The sequence below is a fragment of the Lagopus leucura genome, unplaced genomic scaffold (assembly GCF_019238085.1).
Source record: "Lagopus leucura isolate 7727_CA_CO unplaced genomic scaffold, USGS_WTPT01 Super-Scaffold_806, whole genome shotgun sequence".
Lineage (NCBI taxonomy): Eukaryota > Metazoa > Chordata > Aves > Galliformes > Phasianidae > Lagopus > Lagopus leucura.
The window spans coordinates 8536091-8555879 of record NW_024962260.1 but is presented as its reverse complement, the minus strand read 5'-3'; the positions used below and the strand labels follow the sequence as shown (position 1 = coordinate 8555879).

Below are 19789 nucleotides of genomic sequence, written 5' to 3'. Positions count from 1 at the left end.
AAGTGTACGGAAGCAAAAAGGAGCTGTTTCTAAGGAGCAGTAACAAATAGAAAATTAAAACTAGGAACTACTCCACATTCAAAGTTCTTATTCATGATGCACCAGCTGATTATCTATGCCCCAACTGCAATGCTCAGGACACCAAGTAATGCAGTTTCCCTTTAATAAACTGCTTCTTCTGATCATTATTGTTTTCTTTAATTCCCTCAACAGCCTACCATGTAGCTTATGAACAGTTAATGCCAGTACTATCAGCTTTTGCCAAATTGGATATTGAATTTATCAATAATTTACTGTAACTTTTAGTAACACTGTTAAAAATAGCTGTCCTGTGAGCTTTCAGTTCATATCAGAGCCTCCAGTAATTATCCTCAGCATCTAAATCATTACACTAAAAGCAAAATAACTCAGTGGTGCAGAAGCCAAATTTTAATCTTTGTGGGTGACATTCCTCACTTAGTGCCAATTCCTGCATGTATCCTGGAGAACACTGGAAAACACACAGTTAATTGCACACTCCTGAAATTAAAAAAGCATGCTGCAAAAAATGAGGAAAGAGCCATCTCTAAGCCCCTCTTTCCACATGAAGGACTTTAAATCACCTCCCTTGCTTTCCTTATAATCCCTTCTGCTCTTTTCTCCGTGCTGCCCCCACCTACATACAATCACTGTGGAAAATAAGCTCATTATAGTGCAGCACGGGTAAGCCATCGCTGGTCAGAAACGCATCAATTGATCCAAAGCTTCATATTAGTGCCTGCCATTTGCATCACAAGGCAAGCGTGCTGGCATTCCTGCAGACAGTCACCGACACTGAGATCCACCCCCATCTCGATGAGTTTATGCTACCAGAACAAACCTTGTTTATTCCTCTGTCTTCCAGGTCATCTTGACGGATTCCCTGCTGCATGATGCTAAGCTCAGTCACTATGAGTAATAAACCATGTCATTTCATTTCGGCATTAAAGTTAATTGTATGCAAAATGCTGTTGATTCTATAATCATAAGAGTCAAACAAATCAATACCTATTCATCTCTGTCTCTCTGCAGTAAGTGTCAGTATATTTATCCCCAATTTTGAATTATTTTAGCTTTGTCTCTACAGACATTAATGACAAGCAGCCTCTTTCATTCCTTCGTATTTAATTTTGTCACAGAACTTGGACGTGACTCAGCTGAAGTCAAAAGGACGCAATTAATAGGATTTTGTCTCAGGTTTGTCACAGGAGATTTATATTGCCATAACCAAGATAGATACAGTAATAGAACTGTTCAATTATTAAACTTCCTACAGTATCTCAATAACAGGGATTGCACAAATCATCCCCCGTGTGTTGAAACAAAAGACACCTGCCTACACAAGCACTTCTCGATGGCAAGTGTTTTAATACAACTCATAGTTGTTTTCAACTAACAATACCCATCTCATTTTTACTGTTCCCATGCATCGTTATGCTTAAATCAAGATAATCTGGACCTTCAGTTCTTAACACAATTAATGTAATATTCTCATGTAATACAAAGGGAAAGAGAGAAACAAGTATCACTGAAAAAGAAATTAGCGTAATTTTCATCTACTAACACTCCTTTCATTTAAAGCTCTACAACAGCTTTTACAGGTACACTCTTCCTTCCTAAAGGATTCCAACGATGTCCACAAATTCTACTTTTAGTATATTTCTGCATGTCTACTCCCATTAAAAACTAAACCCTATTTCAGATCGTGGCAAAGCCAAATGGCACAAAGGTTGGGAGATGTTCCAGACTATTGAGAAAGCACCTTTAAGATGATTTGACATCTTGACTCCTTAGGAGAGCCTCCATAGGCAGCCCCATTTCAGTGAGCTCATTACTGAGATTTTTGCTCAACCAAAAGACAGAGAATCAGGCACAAAGTTATTCCTAAGGTTCATGTTTGACCAGATTGGTCTGAGCTGTATCCTGTTCTGTGTGACTACGGAGAAAGTTCACATCTCCTACACTGCCACTGCTGTCATACACACAAAAAACCAGCAGCCCTGCCTTCACTTATCAGACTGTCAGTTAAGAAGAGAAATTAAGAAAATAGCTCACTTTATCTCTTCTATAGATTTATTGCAGAGATACAGAATTTCAAGGATTTAAAATAATTGCCCTGAACATCCTTTGACCCCAAGCATAGACAGCGATTTTGGTGACAGGTTTCGGTATTATCAAAGCATACCTTAGCATCTGGCATGTTTTGTTAGAATTTGCAGGAAAGGTCTGCAATCATGGAAAAGACAAATGTAAGGGGAAAGGGAGATCATGTTTAAAATTCCTTCCATTCCCCTGCAGCGGTTAACCAGCCTCTAAAAATTGTTCAATAATGGTTAAAACCGAGATTCCTAAAGGGATTAAGAGAAATGGGAGAGGAGCTAGCACAGTGAAAACAAGCTTTATGTACCAGATGTCCTCTCCAGTAACTCACAAGGCATAGAATTGCCTCAGATGCTATTTGGTTTTGCTCTAAAGCAAGTTTAGTTTGCCAATTCCAGAGAAAAGAAAAATCAACATAACGCTAAAGCAGAAACTGTGATGTATTTACTTCATGGATTTCAGGATCAAAATAGGCCACTGCTTTGTTTAGGAATTTTTTTTTTCCAAGCAGGTATAATTCACTCCCTTCCCACAGCCCTACGTAGGACAACACATACTTTTCTTCCCACTTCAATCAGTGCACAATGAATGCGATGATCTTAAAGGTCTTTCCCAAGCGAAGTGATTATAAGGTTCACAACTCACTGAGGGCACAGAGTGGGGAAGGAGTGCAGCTCAGGGGGTGGAAATAAAGCAAAACAAAACAGTTTCTACCTTTTGCTTCACAGGTGAGTGAACAAACTGAAGTTTAGGAAGATTCAGGTGGTGACACTGGAAGCAGCTGTTGTCAGTGATGTCATGAGAGCTGGGAGAAGAACAATTCATGAAAATAAAATGCATCTAAAAGTTACAAGCCAGAGTTGTAACTGTCAAAAAGAAGCTTGACAATGTGGTTCAGTAATCCAATGGATTCTCTAGCTCCTGGGTTCTGTCTCTCCTTCATCTGCCACCCCCTTCCCAGCAGCATTTCTTCTTGACCTCACAATCCATGAATAAAACACAGTTTCGGTCTTGCACCCTGTCAGCCACTCGTCACTCTGAAGTCTCTGTGCTTGCTACTTGCCAATTTATGCATCGTAAAATTCTGTACATGTTTAAGAGACCAGCTATTTAGAAATAGTTTTTTTTTTATAGAAGGCTTAATGCTCAAACAGGTCTGCCACTTCAACTTCTCCATTCTGCTGTTCCTCTAGGCTCCTCACAGCTAACTATCCTCAAAGGGGAGTGCAAATGTTGACTTGCAACCACCTTTTCCTTTTCACAAACCCACAGATATTATGTCAATTAGGCAAATGAAGAGAGCAGACTTATCACCAGTCATAAATCAGTTCCCCCACTTGATGTGCCGAGGCACAGATTGTCACTGCAACATACGGATCCTATGTTATAGTATCATCTTCCTCAGATATACTGAAGAGTCAAATCAACTGTAAACAACAAAGCAAATATGCTTAAGTAGTAGACTGAACTAAGTCTAGGCCACTGAAACAGCAGGCAAAGCAAAGACAGTATCAACATCCAGCAACTACTACTCCTTATTAGCAAACGTTAACCTTCTCACATTCATACATTATGGCTTCCTGCCAAAGTTAATTTCAGCATATCATCTCCTGCAGATCTGAGAGGAAAATGCTTTAAGAGTGAAGGAGCTCAATTTCTTTTCAGAGACGAAGAGAAGATCAGGGCAGGGACAAGATCATCAGGTTTCATTAAAATTCTAACCAATTTTCTTGTATGTAAGTTTTGATCACTATTTTGGAAACAGCGCCTGTCTTTGCTATTAATTTTGGTCAAAATCAGAAAAAGGATTTTACCCAGAGATACAGCATTCTGAAACCACCTCCAAATCATATGACAACACAGCAACCAAAACACAAACACCAACTATTTTTAGGAGGAAGCTTGAACATGTAATTGTATTAAGCATCAGGGCTGTGACAGAAAAAGCTTAGCAACTCTTTTCTAATCAAATCCAAATTGAAGATACCAACTTTAGAACATAGATGTTCAACTCATTCTCATCAATGGGTCACACATTCTAAAAAAGGACACAAGTGAGGTTATCATGTTTCTAAATGATGAAAGCTCCTCCACACATATGAGAATCTCATTAGAAACATTACACTATAACTGATAAAGGAGATAGGGTCCAAAAATGCAGATTCCAGTAAGGGGGAAAAAGCAATAACTAAGAGGAAAGCCTTATTTAACCCAAGATGGGAAGAGAATCCTAAGCGCAGAAATTATATTCAAATGCAATGAATGCTGTAATTATGACTTCATAGGTAAGTGGAAATATTTTGAAAAGCAGTAGTTCAACTAAAGCCATATTTTGAATGGAAAGTGCAAGGTGTTAAGACTGCTACTACAAAACAATCAGAAATTAACCAAGAGTAAATATCTTTAATTGTGTATGCCTCCTGTATGCTATAAACCTGACTGTAAATCCATCTGTTTGGAACTGGAAGACACTGGAGATCTCAATTTCAAACAGTGCCCAATAAGGACTAAACTAGAACTTTGAGAAAGAAAAAATAGAGCAGAAAATAGAATGGTGAAGAAGGAAAAGGAAAATACAGATTCATTGTACAGCTCTTGGAAAGGTAAAATAAGCAAAAGCTAAAGAGAAATATTAAAGAAAGGGCAGCCAGCAGTCAGACAAGAAAATAGCATAAACATTATGCAGGAAAGAGCAAGCAAAGAAATGTCAAGGATTTTCCAGGAGAACAGAAAGAGGAAGGTATGGAATATAGGCACTGGAAACTGTATTTTTGCAGTTGAGAGGGCAGTTTGCATTCCAGAATTAAAAAGGAAGCACTATCAGAAATCAAAGAGCACCTGGGTATGAGGAAAAAATGAAAAAGCATGATGTCTTGCAACAAACATAAGCCCACACAAAACCCCAAGGATCCTAATTAGAGAGAACAGGGCTGATCCTCAGCCCTATTTTCTTCCACATATTCAACCAACGAACTGCTGAGAATTCCAGCAGCCAGAATTGACAGTGACATTTTAAGTCAATGAGAATCTATTTTACTCTTCCTCCCACAGCACAAATGAATAGTAGTGCTAATGAAATTCCTTTCCTATTATAAATTGACATACACAATCCCACATTTATCCCTTCCAGCAAGAACTGCCTCTTAACAAACTCATACTATTCTGAAATACCTTGTAGTCACAGTGTGACAAAATAAAATGCCACTCTTTCCTGCACTGCTCCTCTTTCAATTAACTTCACTTCAGTGGACCAAGATAAAATTACTTCTACTCAATTTTACACCTACAGTATTAGATGAATATTAAGAATTTGCAGCTTTAGTCACACTGTAAGGTAGTTTGATTATTTCACAACTGATCAACAGTTTCTGATCAAGAACGGTCTTCTAATTCACTACAGGATAATTTGCTTTCCAAAAACATCAAAATCCATTGCCACTACTATCATTTCCATTGCTGCCTTCCCAAAGAGACAAGGAGTTACATTATATGCAGGAATTAGCAAAAGTTTACATAATAAGAAGAGTTATTGACCATGAGGCCAAGGTACAAAATGTAATCTGTGCACATTACTCACAAAAATTGCAGTAACATTCAGAAAGGCTGAGTAACCTTTTCTCCTATAACTGTGGTATACTGTGAAACAAGCTGCGTCTCTCTCCAAGAGCAGAAAGACAAATGAATATAGTGTTATGCTGTAAGTCATCTGCTCTCATAATCTAAGCAGAGAATGAGCAGCCCACAAAGCTAGTGAGACACCAAGCACACTGAGTGAGGCAGCAGCATTCTTTTCTGTGTTTTACACAGGAAAAAAGGCAAAAACTTTCATATCCAAACTGAGCCGTAAGGAAGTCAATCAGCCTTTTACAAGCGTGAACAACTCCACAGCACACACGTGTGTTTGACAAATTCCATTGTGACCAAAGACATTTTTCCCATAGTCTTTAGCTTGTACACAACTTCTTCCATCCGTGAAAAATTATGCACCCCATTGAGCACAGTAACTTGCTCAGCCTGAAAGCCAGCCAGTAGACACATCTACTAGTAAGCTCTACCAAATTTGAGAACTCCCACTGCTGTATCTGCTGACATTAAAGACAATAAGTGTGTTTTCAGTATTTGTCCTTTTCCAGCATAGCTTCAATACAAGCTGAATGATATGAGTATTACAGTTGTCTGACAGCTTCTCCTGCTCTTGACTTTGTCAAGAAACCACGCAGCTTTTATTACCTCATGTACCACCCTGCCAAGCTGAACTTTTCAAGGCTCTCTGCTGGACCGGAAAACTTGACCTCCATCATGCCTCCCATACAATAAACAGGACTAACTGTTTACTATATAATAGTTATGTACTAATGCAGATTGCATGAAAACTTCAAATTAAATGGTCGGATCCATTTCTGATCTTCAGCAGACGTTGCTTCCATAACCAAAGTTGCCAGGATGGCCTGACTAGTTCTGAATTCAAAAGCACAAAAATCCAGGTAGGCTGTGTGTCGCAAAGTATTACCACTCTTTCCAAGAAGAATCTTTTCTTAATCCCAACCCAGCACAACTCAGAGCAGTTACCTCTTGTCCTCTCACTTGCCACCCGGGAGAAGAGCCAACCGCCCCCTCCCCACACCCTTTCAGGGAGTTCCAGAGCGATACAGTTAGCCCAAGCCTCCTCCAGAGTGGATGATCCCTCAGATCTTCCCTCAGACTCCCTTAAGACTTGTGCTCAGACCCCTCAGGCTCACTGCTCCTCTGAAAACAGTCCAGGGCCTCAACATCTTTCTTGCAGTGAGGCCCAACACTGAGCACCGTACTCAAGGAGTGTCTCACCAGAGCTGCCTGTGAAGGGACAATCACCAGAAGTGTTCAACAGGCACTAATTAGCAAGCTACAATTCAACACTCCTTTCATAAAGCCTTTGGTGGAATATTCAGTGTTTCTCTCTCTTTTGACCTCAGTGATGTGTTACAAGGCTGTTTACAAACATCACCAAATTCAGATCTGAAAAAAAAGCAAAGCACAATTTCTTGAGAGACACGCTGTTGCATTACATGTTGGAAACCATCTCACCTTTGTGCTGCTCACTTTAACTAGAAATGCACTGAGACCAACCGAATCTTCATCCAGCTTCCTCCAAGAATGCTGAAAACTACCTTTGTGACCAAATAAAACATTAAATCTGTGTAAAAACAGTGTCCTATGCCTGTATATAGTAGAAGTTGCAAAGAAAGTCTGCAGTTATTTTCCACAAGTGTCTAGCACTAAGAGAAGAAATTCTCAAAACAGGAAGTACTGTGAACTGTTTCCATTGAAGTACTGTGAATTAAATCTTCTGTCCTCAAGCTCACTGTGGTAAATATCAATTCTGATTCTTTAAGTGGAAGACATTTCAGGAAAGCCGAAGAATTACCACACAGCAGGCTGTGATTTAATTACAAGAACGTGCAGAAGATAATTTCAATAGAAGAATGTACTGCGATCGTTTTAAAGCCATAAACATATCCCCATCTTCCCAAATAAAAATACTTAGCACCCATCTTTGCAATGGTAGGTAGCAGCTGCAAAGAGCAAAGCCTCCTTTTTACTGATGTGGGTGCTGATAAAACTGAAACCATTACTGGAATTCCAGTCAGGAAGAAGAGGAAGAACAAGCCTTGCTTTCAATGTCTGAAACATATCACAGCGTATTTCCTTTTCGTCCCAGGGGAGCAGCCCCTGCCAGAACTCCCTGGCCAACTGAAGACTCCCCGAGCATAGCACTTCAAATGGAGGGAACACAGCTTCAAATCTAAAAGGCAAGGGTGGCAGTTATATTTTGAACCAGGCCTCAAATACATGCATAATAATGTCAAGAATACAGAACTAGGCATAGCAGCTTTTCAGAGGAAGGACCAGTTATGTTATATGAGGAAAAAAATCTGGAAAATTCTTATTGACAATCTTCAGTGAGTTTCAACTCTGAAGCTGACAAGTCAGTTTTTGAAGACTTCCTCAGGAACATCCTTGTTGTTTTGGTCAAACCAGCAAACAGCTTTATGGGGAGGAGAGAAAAAACAGGGCAGCATTCAATCAACAGCTTTTCTCTCCAGTATAATCTCAAAATATTTACAATAGAAAAATAATACTAAAATTGCAAAACATCAAAACAGTAGCAAAGGCCAATATAACTGCCTGTCATTTTTCACGAAGTATACTTTTTAATACCTGGGGAAAAAAAAACCAATTAAAAACAGTTGTGTGGTGCATGGTGCAGCTGGTGAAATATGGCTGTATCTCAACTGCATCTCCATCAGTTCTGGAATTGGAAGTTAATTGAAGAGGATGCGTCTCTAAAGTGGGAAAGATAAGAATGTGATATTTTTCAAAGCTATTTCTAAATAATGCTTTATGCTTATTGTTTAATTTTCCTCATCAACTAAATCTCCTTTATCTGCTTGGAAGGGATTTTAATGGAGCTAAATAAAGAGAAAATTCATCTAGCATTCATGTCTTGCCAATTCTATTATATGTTGCTGTAAGAAGTGTAAATCAAGAGATTGGGTCTTAAAAGTGTTATTCACTGTAGTTTTAATAGAACAGGCCAATTTTACTCTGGTATTACCAGAGATGTTTCCAGCAGCACAGAACGAATACTAAGAAGGACCACCATGACTCCAGCTACAGAAGTGTGGATTAAATCCTAAACTTTTAATCTCCCAATTCAGTCAACATGATGAAATCCACACGGCTCCGAAGAATGTATCACAACAGATATCACTGAGTTAAACTGCATATTTAACCAAGATGAAAGCTCATTCTATGAGGATGAGGAGTGTTTTCAATACTTGTGTGCATAGGTGCAACTTTTTTTTTTTTGACAGAACCACATTAGTAAGCAGGCACATGCATATAGTGCCTATGCATTGTGCCTTTCAGGTCCAAAATAGCAAGTTTTGAATACCAACACATTTTAGACAAAGCAAGTCTTCACTGAACCACAAAATAGAAAGCAAGAAAGCACGTTATGAAGCATCACAGATTTCAGCATGTGAAAGTCCACTTCTAAGGCCAGCCTTACCTAGATGATTCAATGAAACTCCATTTCACACTAAGTACTTTTGCAAGACATTTTGCTGACAAGCCAGTCAGATGTATCACTTCAATAAATCAATTAACTACAAGTAAAGATAACATCCATCTGCATTGCTGATCAGTATTGCAGATGTTGGTACTCCCTGACGTTAATTGTGACTCATTAAAATACTACATGATCAAGCTGTAATAGCTATAATAAAAGCTATAGTATTTCTGATAATACAGCCTATCTTATGCTGTCTCGTAAGTCGCCCCACAAACAACGAACTGGAAGAAACAAAACAACCACAGCCTGGTGCCTGCTGTGCCGTTGCTGCAGGGCAGGTCCTGCTGCTCTCACCTTTGCTACAAGATTGAAGCACAAAGGGCAGCAACTTCCAACAGGTCCTCGTGGATTCAGAATCATGTAATCTTCCAAGAACTGTAAGCCCAGCTCTCCATGTAGTCTTCACTAATGCCAGGTCCCCACATTAGGTTCTGATTTTTTTCCCTTCTGGTAAAAGTGAATGATTAGCACTGAAATAGCACCCAAGAAAAGAAACATGAATTGAAATGGTTCTGATTTCTTGAATTATTGCAGTGCCTATTTCCAGGTATGTTTTCCTTTTAGTGTGAGACATGAGAAGCCTGCTGCTGTATTTCTGTCTGTAGTAACTCCTTTGTTTGTATGATCCACAGCTGACTGCTTTGACAGATTTCAAAGAACTCAAGTTCCATTTAACAAGAACATAAATGGACTAATTCACAATCACATGAGTCACAGTGCTCCTGTAGTGATGGGAGCTGTGTGACAGACTTGGAATTCCCCCCTACGCTCTCTGCTTCACTGGGTCGCAGCCGCGACAGCTCACAGCACAGATGAGGTTCAGGCATTGTGTCCAGGCAGCGCCTGGTGATTGCCTCATGCAGGTTAACACCAGGTCAGCTCTAAAGCTGGCCACACCACAAAGCCATCGATAAACCGTGCCAGGTCATAAGCAGCATCAAGGTAAACTCCTCTATGTTTTCTACTAAGTAACCATTTTTAATTTCAAAACCATTTAAAATAATTCCGTCACAAATAAGTGAAATGAAATCAAATGCATGTATATCGTCCATAAGCATTCAACAGTCCTTAAGACCATTCAATATCACCAAAGGCACTAGAATCAAGGATAATAATGAAGGCAAAAATAGGACTCAGCTGCAAATCTGAGAAGCTTGTGCAATCATTTGCAAGATGATCACATAAAAAGGTAAACTCTAAAGCATGCAACATAGAAAAGGTCAGACTTAATTTGCAAATTACATCACAGAAACAACAGAAGTTTAAATTCAAAATAAATAAATTTGGTGTCAGATATACCAGATAAAAATAGCTGAGAGCTGCATAAGGAAGTCACTAATTAACATCCACACATCCACGCTACATGAAAGGGAAATTCCATTCTAAAATTACTCAGCACAGGTTTCTTATTACTGCAAACATTTATAGGTTAAAATGCTATTTCTGTCACAAATTGCAATTCCCAAAAATTTTCATAATCAAACAGTACAACAGTTAATGAGATTGCATGCAACTTTACCCTAGAGATGATTATAAGCCATTCTAGAGAGAAGGCAAAAATTCTTCCCACTCAGACAGTATAACGCTACTTTCACTAAAAGCCACAGAAATTCTTCTGCTGACCTTTGCAAGAACAAGAACAGTTCCAAACAGCTCCAGCTTTTCAGAGCTATGGTTTGAGAAAAGCACAGTTCTATTTTATTATCATAAATTGTGAACAAATACAAAAGCAAATACCAAAACAAGCCTAAAATACATATAAGCAATGTGAGCTTACAAGTTGCACTTGTGAAGGAATTACCCAGTGATCTCCACAGCTGATGAGCAATAAATTGAAAGCATTGCCATTCCGAAAATGTATGGCACACCTGATTAAGGGTGACACATTCTTTAAAGTGAGCACAGAGCACACCTCCCTTCTGAAACAAGCAAATCAGTCTCAGTCACAAACTCTACAGAAAATGTCTTGATAATGATGCACAATTACTGCTATTTCTTCAGTGAAGAAGGAGCAGGAACATTTTCAGAGCAGCACACCCTTAGTAACAAATAGGCTGAAGAATAATCATAATAGGTTGCTCATGTTTCCACATCAGGCATCAGAAGTCAACTGCCAGTGGACATAGCCTGCTACTTTCTTCTAGTTTTGAACAGAGGCACTGTTTGGTTAACTATGTACTTCTACTTCCTATCACTTCATTCCCTTTCACCTCTGCAGTTATTTGCCTTTGGTCTAAATATTGCAAATTTCACCTCTGGATTACAGTTACAGTGAAAAATCTCTGAAGAAATTTTCCATATTTTCTATACTGTTCAGAAAATTCAAAACCAGCAACTTCCAGTATTTCTTGTTCTATGTTAATTTATTTCCATCTTTCAACCAAAATTCTTTGTCTGAAGCAAAGTTATAAAGAGAACATTATGAGAAATAAAACTGGAAAACTAAGGCTTGGCAAAGTTGGATAATTTGATTCCATACTTAGCAAATGGAACCATCTTCTGGCTATAGTAATTTTAAAAACTTTTTAAAGTCCTTTTACCCCAATTTGGATGGTTTTTCTGTGTATAAACAAAAACTGTCTGGTTTGTTTACACAGGAACAGCTTCCATCCTAAGTCATACAAATTAATGCATCACTTGGTCTTCAACTGCACTGGCTGTACTCTTCTGTCAAGAGCACTTAGGGCAGCAAAAGGGTCCAGCATGGCAGAAAGCATGCCGCTGCACAGACAGACATACAGTGAAGGTTGTTAAATTAACATTACCTTTGTTAAATTAACATGCCACAGACTTCAGGGTGAATCGTATTCCTTCAAAAGCTCTAAACAGTGCCAATTCTTTGACTCTAGAAACCAAAAAGCTTTACCACTGCATAGAAAAATAGCTAACATCTCATCTACTATGCATACAGTTCAGAGAACGACCTCAGATGAAGTCTGAACACAATGAACACAAGTGCTCAGAGTGGCTGACAGCAAGCTGTTGGAACACTGAAGCCAGACCTCTTGCCTTAAAAGCAGGACAGCAGCAGAACAAAACATTTTGCAAAGGTTCTTTTATGAAGTTTGGGAGGCTATATTACATATAGTTAATTATTCTGCATTTTGGCTACATAGACAAATGTCTTTGTGTGACAGATTGCCAAGCAGACTAGTTAAAAGTCTCGCATATCTTGGGCACACAGTTCAATAACCCTCCTGTTTGACAAAAGCTACTAAAGACCATTATTAAAAAAATGAATGAGTCTTTCATCACTTCATTTGTCTGAAGTGACAATTGTGAGACTGTCTAGAACAGTAAGCAGCAAGAATTAAATTAGTAACCGTTATGCCTTCCACATTTTTCAGCCATGAGTGTACATTGCTAATAAAAGGAGTCAATGTAATGAAATTCTGGCTCTTACCACTCTTTTCAGGGAGTTGTTAGGTCCCTTCTCTTGTTCATAAAGCAGAAATCAAAGTTATGGATATTTCTGAAAAACATAAGAAACTGATCAAACTCCGAGCAAAAACTACATAACCAGTGCCCAACAGCTTGTTGAGCTGAGCAGTGGGGCACTGCTATAAGCAGCTCACCAATTCTGCACTGCTGTCCCTAGGCAGTAACAGCTAAGACAAGACTTCCACCAACCCCAGATTTGCTGCTTCTGGGAGACCAAGTTCACATCAGAAGTTTCTTATCTGGTTTCAACGCTGCAGTAAGGGAACACGTTTCTACTGAAACCTCTGGCTCACAAAATCATTTGCTGTAAGTCTACAGTAACAAGAAGTCAAACAGCTGAAGTGTTATATATAAATAAAATCATTCTGATCACATGCTCTATTTCAGTAGCTCAATGGTAAACTGAAAACCAAAGTGATGATTCTTAGTAACTAGAATCCATTTCTCTGTTGCACATCAGAAGAGTTCTGCAATAGCCACAATAATTGAAGGCACAAAAAAACCTTTCATTTGTAAAAGACTGCATGAATACATAGTACATGAACACTGACCGTATTCACAAGGATCTTAAATTGATAAATATTTAACTCTGTCATATTAATTATCCAATCTCTTTGATTTAGCCTCATTATATTAAGGGCTATTTACTACAGGAAAGATAAATCAGCATCTCTGAAATAAAACACATGAACAAATCATAAAGAAAATACTGCCAGTTGGTTTCATTCATTTTACCACTGACCAATGCCACAACACAGAATGCTACAAGATACCAGTAGCTGTATGGTCTTTAATCACTCCGATGTAGTTAAGCAGTTTTTAAAAAGGAAGACAGTCCGTAATTTTCCAGTCAACATGACTGAGATGACAGTGGTTCAGCTTACTTGCTACACACATACAAAACATACATTCTGAGAAGTTAAAAGGAAGCTGGACAGTTTTTCAAGTCAACAATCACACTAAACAGTAATTCCCAGAGAACACAAACACTGTTTCAGACTTCACTTTGCAAAATCCTGATCAGCTGCTCTTCATGCATGTTTATTTTAACACCACAGACCACACATCTCCAACTATTTTACCTGCCTCTGACTCAGGAATCCATCTGATTTGATACTTGAAAGTGGCATTTGAGCCTGCACCTAACACAGAGTACAGTGAGCGTGCAGGACTGGGTTTGCACAGGAAAGGAGACCTGATTCACCCCCATTCCTGTGAGCCAGTCAGCACTTGGCTGCCTTACAAGAGCCGTGTGATCTCCATGTGCACCTTCACCTTCCACAGTAAATTTTATATATATTATTTCCCAACTTACAAGATTCAAGGCAAAGCTCTCTCTTAATACAGCAATTACAGTGCCTTCAAAAGAACACCTGATGAAAGCTAATCCACTTAGCTGAAGGTAAACAAAGCACTGTGTTTAGTCCAATAAGGAAAATGATTTTGAGTACTGCAGAACAAAGGGGAAATCACAGATACGAAGCACACCACCAAGCAGAGCACATGCATGGAAATCCAGTTAGGAAATGTCAATGAATGGGGCTGCTTGTTCCAGAAGCAGCACTGAGAGAGACGGCAGAGCCACAAGTGTGTGGAACAAGAACCAACCCAACCCCGGGCAGAAACAAAACTTTGGAGGAGAATTATTATCAGCAGTTCAGACTTCACCTGCTGACCCTCTTGATTAGGAGCTGTGAAGCAAAGTTCTGCTGTTGTTTTCCCTGTTAAAATATTTTTTTTTTATTATTATTATTTTTATTTTTTTAAGTTTTGCCTTAACCAAAGACAGATAACATTAAGCAGACACAGGGGGCATAATGTGACAGAGTTAAAAAAAAAAATCAGGAGTTACTTGGATTATTCTTCTAAAATTATTCTTTTGTAATTAAGCACATTCTGTGACCCATTTAGAAGGATCCTGCTCCTAGAGAGGGAAGAAGTTAAAAATAATGGCCTAATTAAAAAAAAAAGCATCTCACTGATCAAGAGAAAAAAGCTGAATGGCAAGCTATTTCACTATGAAAATCAAGATGTCACTCAAGTTACAAGTCTGTACACTACAAATGCCAATATCACCTAAGATTTCAGGAAGAATTAATAATTTTATATAGCTTACAACTATGCATCTTATATCTACGGTTTTCTGTTCTTTTGAGCCATGTAGCCCAAGAATAACATTCCACATGCTGGTGATCTCCCTGTGATTAAAAAGCAAACACTACTCAGCATTTTACTGCCAGGAACAGAAATTCATGCATACGATGCACACACTGCGACAAGACCAGCACAGCTCTTGACAAGGACAGTCACCTGCTGTTAAAGCAGGCCTCCAACCTTCCCAAGCCACATACCTGCAAGTTGCAAGGGGTGTGGATGCAATGTGATTTTGAACACCCTCGTGCAATGGAGCTGAGCCAAACACCAGGCAAGTGAATCCAGGGAACGCAGTGCCATGGAGCAAGCCTCCTGGCTTTGACTAAACTTTTCTAATAACATTGCAATTGAAACGCCAAGTGTCAAGAGATCTGAACTTATCAGGAACCAAGCAGCAGTGGAACTACAGAAGTAGCACGAGTAGAACTGTATTTTGAAATTGCCAAAGTATCACGGCTTAACATACACCACTAAGAAGGAAAAATCAGAGAAAAGAGTACTTGATGTAGTGGCTCATGATGAGCTTCTAGACAATTCAGTCACACCCCTTAGCAAGAGCCAGCAGATCTACACTCTGACTGCAGGAAGGACCACCTTAATAAGTCTCTCATAAATATTCAAGAGTCCCACCATATCAGCAGTTCCAAACAAAGGGTGAAGGACTCAGAGAACAACTCCAGGCATCACACAGACAGTTCTGACTGGAACGTTATGCTGAACCAATGCTGGCTGACAAGGGCACGACCTTCTATGATGCTGAAGATGATGACCTGATTTTAAGACTGTTTCATTTTGCTGCCACAGATTTAACAACTCAGGCCTCACCCCCATGAGAACAGTAAAACATGCTCGTTGGGTAACTCAGTCCCACAGTACAGGATTTTAAGCAGAGGCTAAGCACCTTTATTTCAGTGTTACAAATGTGTCCTTGAGGCCTCTTCATGCAGCCCAGTTGTAGAGATGAAAAGCACAGATCTTCAGTTCCAGGACTGTCCCACAGCAGCACACCCTCTACAAGAGGATTGCACTTACCAAGTTAAGGGACAGAAACATGAAATAAGTCAACAAAAAGCAGTGAGTGCTGAGCAAAAATACAGCTCCAAACAGCATCAGAACAGCTCTGAGGCTATTCAAAAATGCACACAAATGAAAGGAAATGATTTGTTTGGTTTACACAGCCTAGCAGACAAGATAATGATGAATGATTTTAGCAACTTCTTTCAGCTTGTCCAAAATATTTACTGCCCATTGTTTTCATCTTCCTAGTTACAAACATGCCAACGCCAGACAGTATCTGTTATAATCAACTTGGATTTACTATGCCTAGCATCTGCCTTAAATCTAACTAATAAAATAACACTGAACAAGAAAAGGGGATGAGCAGAAGAATGGAATCAAAATACTACAAAGATAAGCAGGCAGTTATTTCTTATTCTTAATGCAAAAACAAGAACCCTAGAGACAAAAATGTTCCAGCTGAGCTAACTATGGCTTCCTGCTGCTGTTACTAACATGGTTTTGTAGAAAAGCCACTGCAAATATTACTCACCAAGCACAAAATACCAAATAGAAATGAAGAAAATCATGAGATGTGCATTTCTTCCATCATAAAGCCCAAACTCATTAGAAGATTATATTCAATGTGCTTTCAAACTAGCTGCATGCAGTGACAGCAGAAGCCTTTAAATTTAAATAAATGTTTTAAAATTCTTTAAGATTCCAACTAGAAGTTGGAGATTAAGGTAGAATCTCAGCAGATACAACTACACTGGTTAAAAATGACCAAAATACATAAAAACAGCAACAAATAAAGTAAAAAGAGAGACAGCTGTGTCAGCCCCTGAAATGGGGCTTCTTAAATGCTGATGCTAGCAATGCTACGGTGGAACTGCAGCCACATCCCCACCTGCCTGCACAGCTCTGTCCATCCGGCTCTGCTCTCACACTCCTTGCCTTCGCTCAGGGACTCACTGATGGGTTACAGTTGCTGGTCAAGAAAGGCGGGTGGAGATTGCCTCTTGCACCATTAGGATCATTGCAACTTTGTTTCCTCTTGCAAAAGAGAAAATAATTTGAAGAACATTTAATTACTAAATACTTCCCTTAGAATGACGGATACACAAAGGGCCTATGAAGACCCCTTTACTCCAGGCTCCCTCCAAATATCTGCGTTAGTCTAAGCAAATTACAATCTTCTCAGTCAGGTTCTGAAAATCTCCAAGAATGAGATCTCCACAGACTCTCCAGACAACTTGTTCCAGTGTTTGGTTCACCTTCGGGCAGTTTTTCCTCTCAACTTTCAATTGAAACACAACCCTTCGCTTAGTTCCTACCAGCACACTGTGCTGCGCTGCCTGGTGCACTATTCTGTACTGGTGAGAGCTACTTAAATCAATGAGCTCCGAAAACGACAACGAGATGTATGACCATGAATTTTATTGAACAAGCCTGCATGCATTAGTTATGACACAGTATGGCCTCCGGGTCCAATAATGCAGAGCTGGATTCCTGCACCTTCCAGTGACTGCTCTGAACTCCCCATCAGCTGGGACACACACCACACGCATGTATTTTTCTCTTGGATACGACGCCTACTCTCAGCCGTTGGATTCTGTCTTGGTGTTCCACATGCTTTATAAGTTTCTTTCAAGTTCGTACTACCAAAGACATTTACATACCTAACTTCTCATGAAGAACCTACAGTTTGCTTGCCTGGCCTCCAAAACACAAGTGAGAACAATTCTGAGATGGAATTGGGAGAAATCTGTATTAAAATCAATGTTGAAATTTTTATCAGAAATCAGCCGCTGGAGTTCATGTGAAACGACAAGAATACTCAATTGGGTGTTGGGTTTTTCGTCTGTAGGTTTTTTCTTCTTCATTAGAAAAAACCCAGGTGGTATTTGCTGTAAGGACTATGTTGAGGCAGAGACATGCCAAATATTTCCCAAGAAACAGTCAATTCTGTTCACAGTTCTCTTAAAACACAGGGATTCACATACACTGAGTCAAACTGCACTGATGTAAAGAGTATCCAGTGATTAATGACTAACACCAAAATGATGCAACTCATATACATGCATAAACCCTTTCCTATTTTGCTTTCAATAGAATTAAATATCTCGAAAGAATTCTTTCCCAACTAGAATTTGCCAACTCGCTGCAAATATTTTTCATCTATGCAGCTACTGGAGTCACTAAGTAATCAATCTTGAACTCTAAAAGAAGGAAGACTATTCTGGGGATCTTTTTAAAACCATTATTTTCATTCTGGACTCCCCACACTGTGCACCTGTGATCTGTATCTGTACTGTAGGGTCCTCCTAATTAGACTTCAGTTCATCAAGTCAGAAAGCAAGTGACAGTCTAAGCCTGACAGCTCCTTGAAGGCTGTCCTAGTAGGTCGAATGATGTGTATGTAAAGGCTTTGAGATCCCTTCCACACAAGTAAGATAAAGCTGGTCAACATTTCAGATGCTTTCAGTAATGAAAAGCAAAGTAACAGGTATTGATTCCTTTTACAGCAATCTCAAAATGGTAAACAATTACATTCAGTGTAGCGGTACACAGTGTAACCTACATGCAGATATCCTCAATAGATTTACAGACAGCATAAAGCTCTGATTCAAATCAAACACTGAAATTCTTGTTTTCTTAACTGAGCCACTATAATGACAGCAAAGCTTCTGAAATCTCTGCACCATACTGATGAATTTAACTAAAGTCCAAAATTCCTGGAAGATCAGCCTTTCCTACAGACTACAGCTCAAACTTCACCCTCTGAAACAATCACTCTGTTCTTCAAAATTCATCTCTGAAGATACCGAGATACAACTGTGGTTTCAGAAAACAAGAAGTATAAGAAATCTCTCCTTTGCACAACCAGCTGCTTTCCCATAGATTTCAGCAGGAAATAGTTGTGTTTGTTCTGCAATCCTCATTAGTCTTTCCCCTCCTTTGTGGTACCACGACAAACTACACTCTAAAGACTAAAAAGCTTTTTCCCACAGGCCCGGCTTTCTGCATCACCGGTGGACCCACGCAGCACAACCACAGAGCACACAATCTCCAGCCTACAGCCTCCTTTTCCCAGCTGTTTTATTGCAGCAGACAGAACTGCATTTGGCACCTGTAAGCTCTTTCACTGCAGGCATCAGTAGCCAATTTGTTTAATAAAGTAAAACAGCACTTTCAAAGCACAGTAGTGGTTATTCATTATTCCACAGGTATTGAGCCTGTAGCTCAAAAGCCAGAAGCAATAAAAAGCCAATAAACAGTTTTATTTATGCATAAACTGCTTATTTTTTGTGGTTCTTTCAGTACAACTAATGCCCATCTCCTGATAGGGAAAACACCTTTTCACTGTCTCAGTTCCCAGGCTAGTATGCTAGCATCACCTAACACTCCGTGTCATCTCTTAGTTAGTAAACCCTTCCCTTAGACACATGGTCCTGAAATAGGTAGCGTTACTGAGGTCAGAAGTGTCACAATAGTGACAGGAGGAGCAGCATCCCTTAAGTTCAGTTCTTCCAAGTACCTGTTGGTATACTCCCTCTCTAAACTATTTTTTTTAATCTCCTGTGCTTGTTCCTTATGCAAGTCCACTTATTTGATTAAAAATGAAACAATGCATTTAAGAGGCAAAGATTTCCTTTGGAAGACGCACATATTTTTGGAAATTTTTAAAGACTGTAGGCCTAGCTTGGATTTCTTCAGTAAAGGAAAAACATAGCAGTCATCTAACTGCCTAACAATGGGAGAACAGCATGTAAGAGAGGACACAATAATACTGGGATATAACAGGAACTACAGTCAGCAGGAGGAGGAAATAACATCAGTTTATATGGCATCAGAAGAACTACAGCTGGATTTTAATGCAGTACTCCCAAGATCTATATTGGTGATGGGCTGACTTGGCACATAAATGAATTCCTGGAGGTAAGGAAGTGGTGTTACCAAGCA

The 19789-nt window shown here is 39.3% G+C and overlaps 1 protein-coding gene across 3 annotated transcripts in view; it reads right to left on the bottom strand.

Moving 5' to 3' along the window:
- Window positions 1–19789, bottom strand: part of ARVCF (ARVCF delta catenin family member) — a 210537-nt gene that overhangs the window by 182437 nt on the left and 8311 nt on the right. For all 3 annotated transcript variants that reach the window (XM_042865425.1, XM_042865424.1, XM_042865429.1), the window contains exon 2: window positions 12636–12704. The gene's annotated coding sequence lies outside the window, so the exon portion shown is untranslated. The remainder of the gene's footprint in view (window positions 1–12635; window positions 12705–19789) is intronic.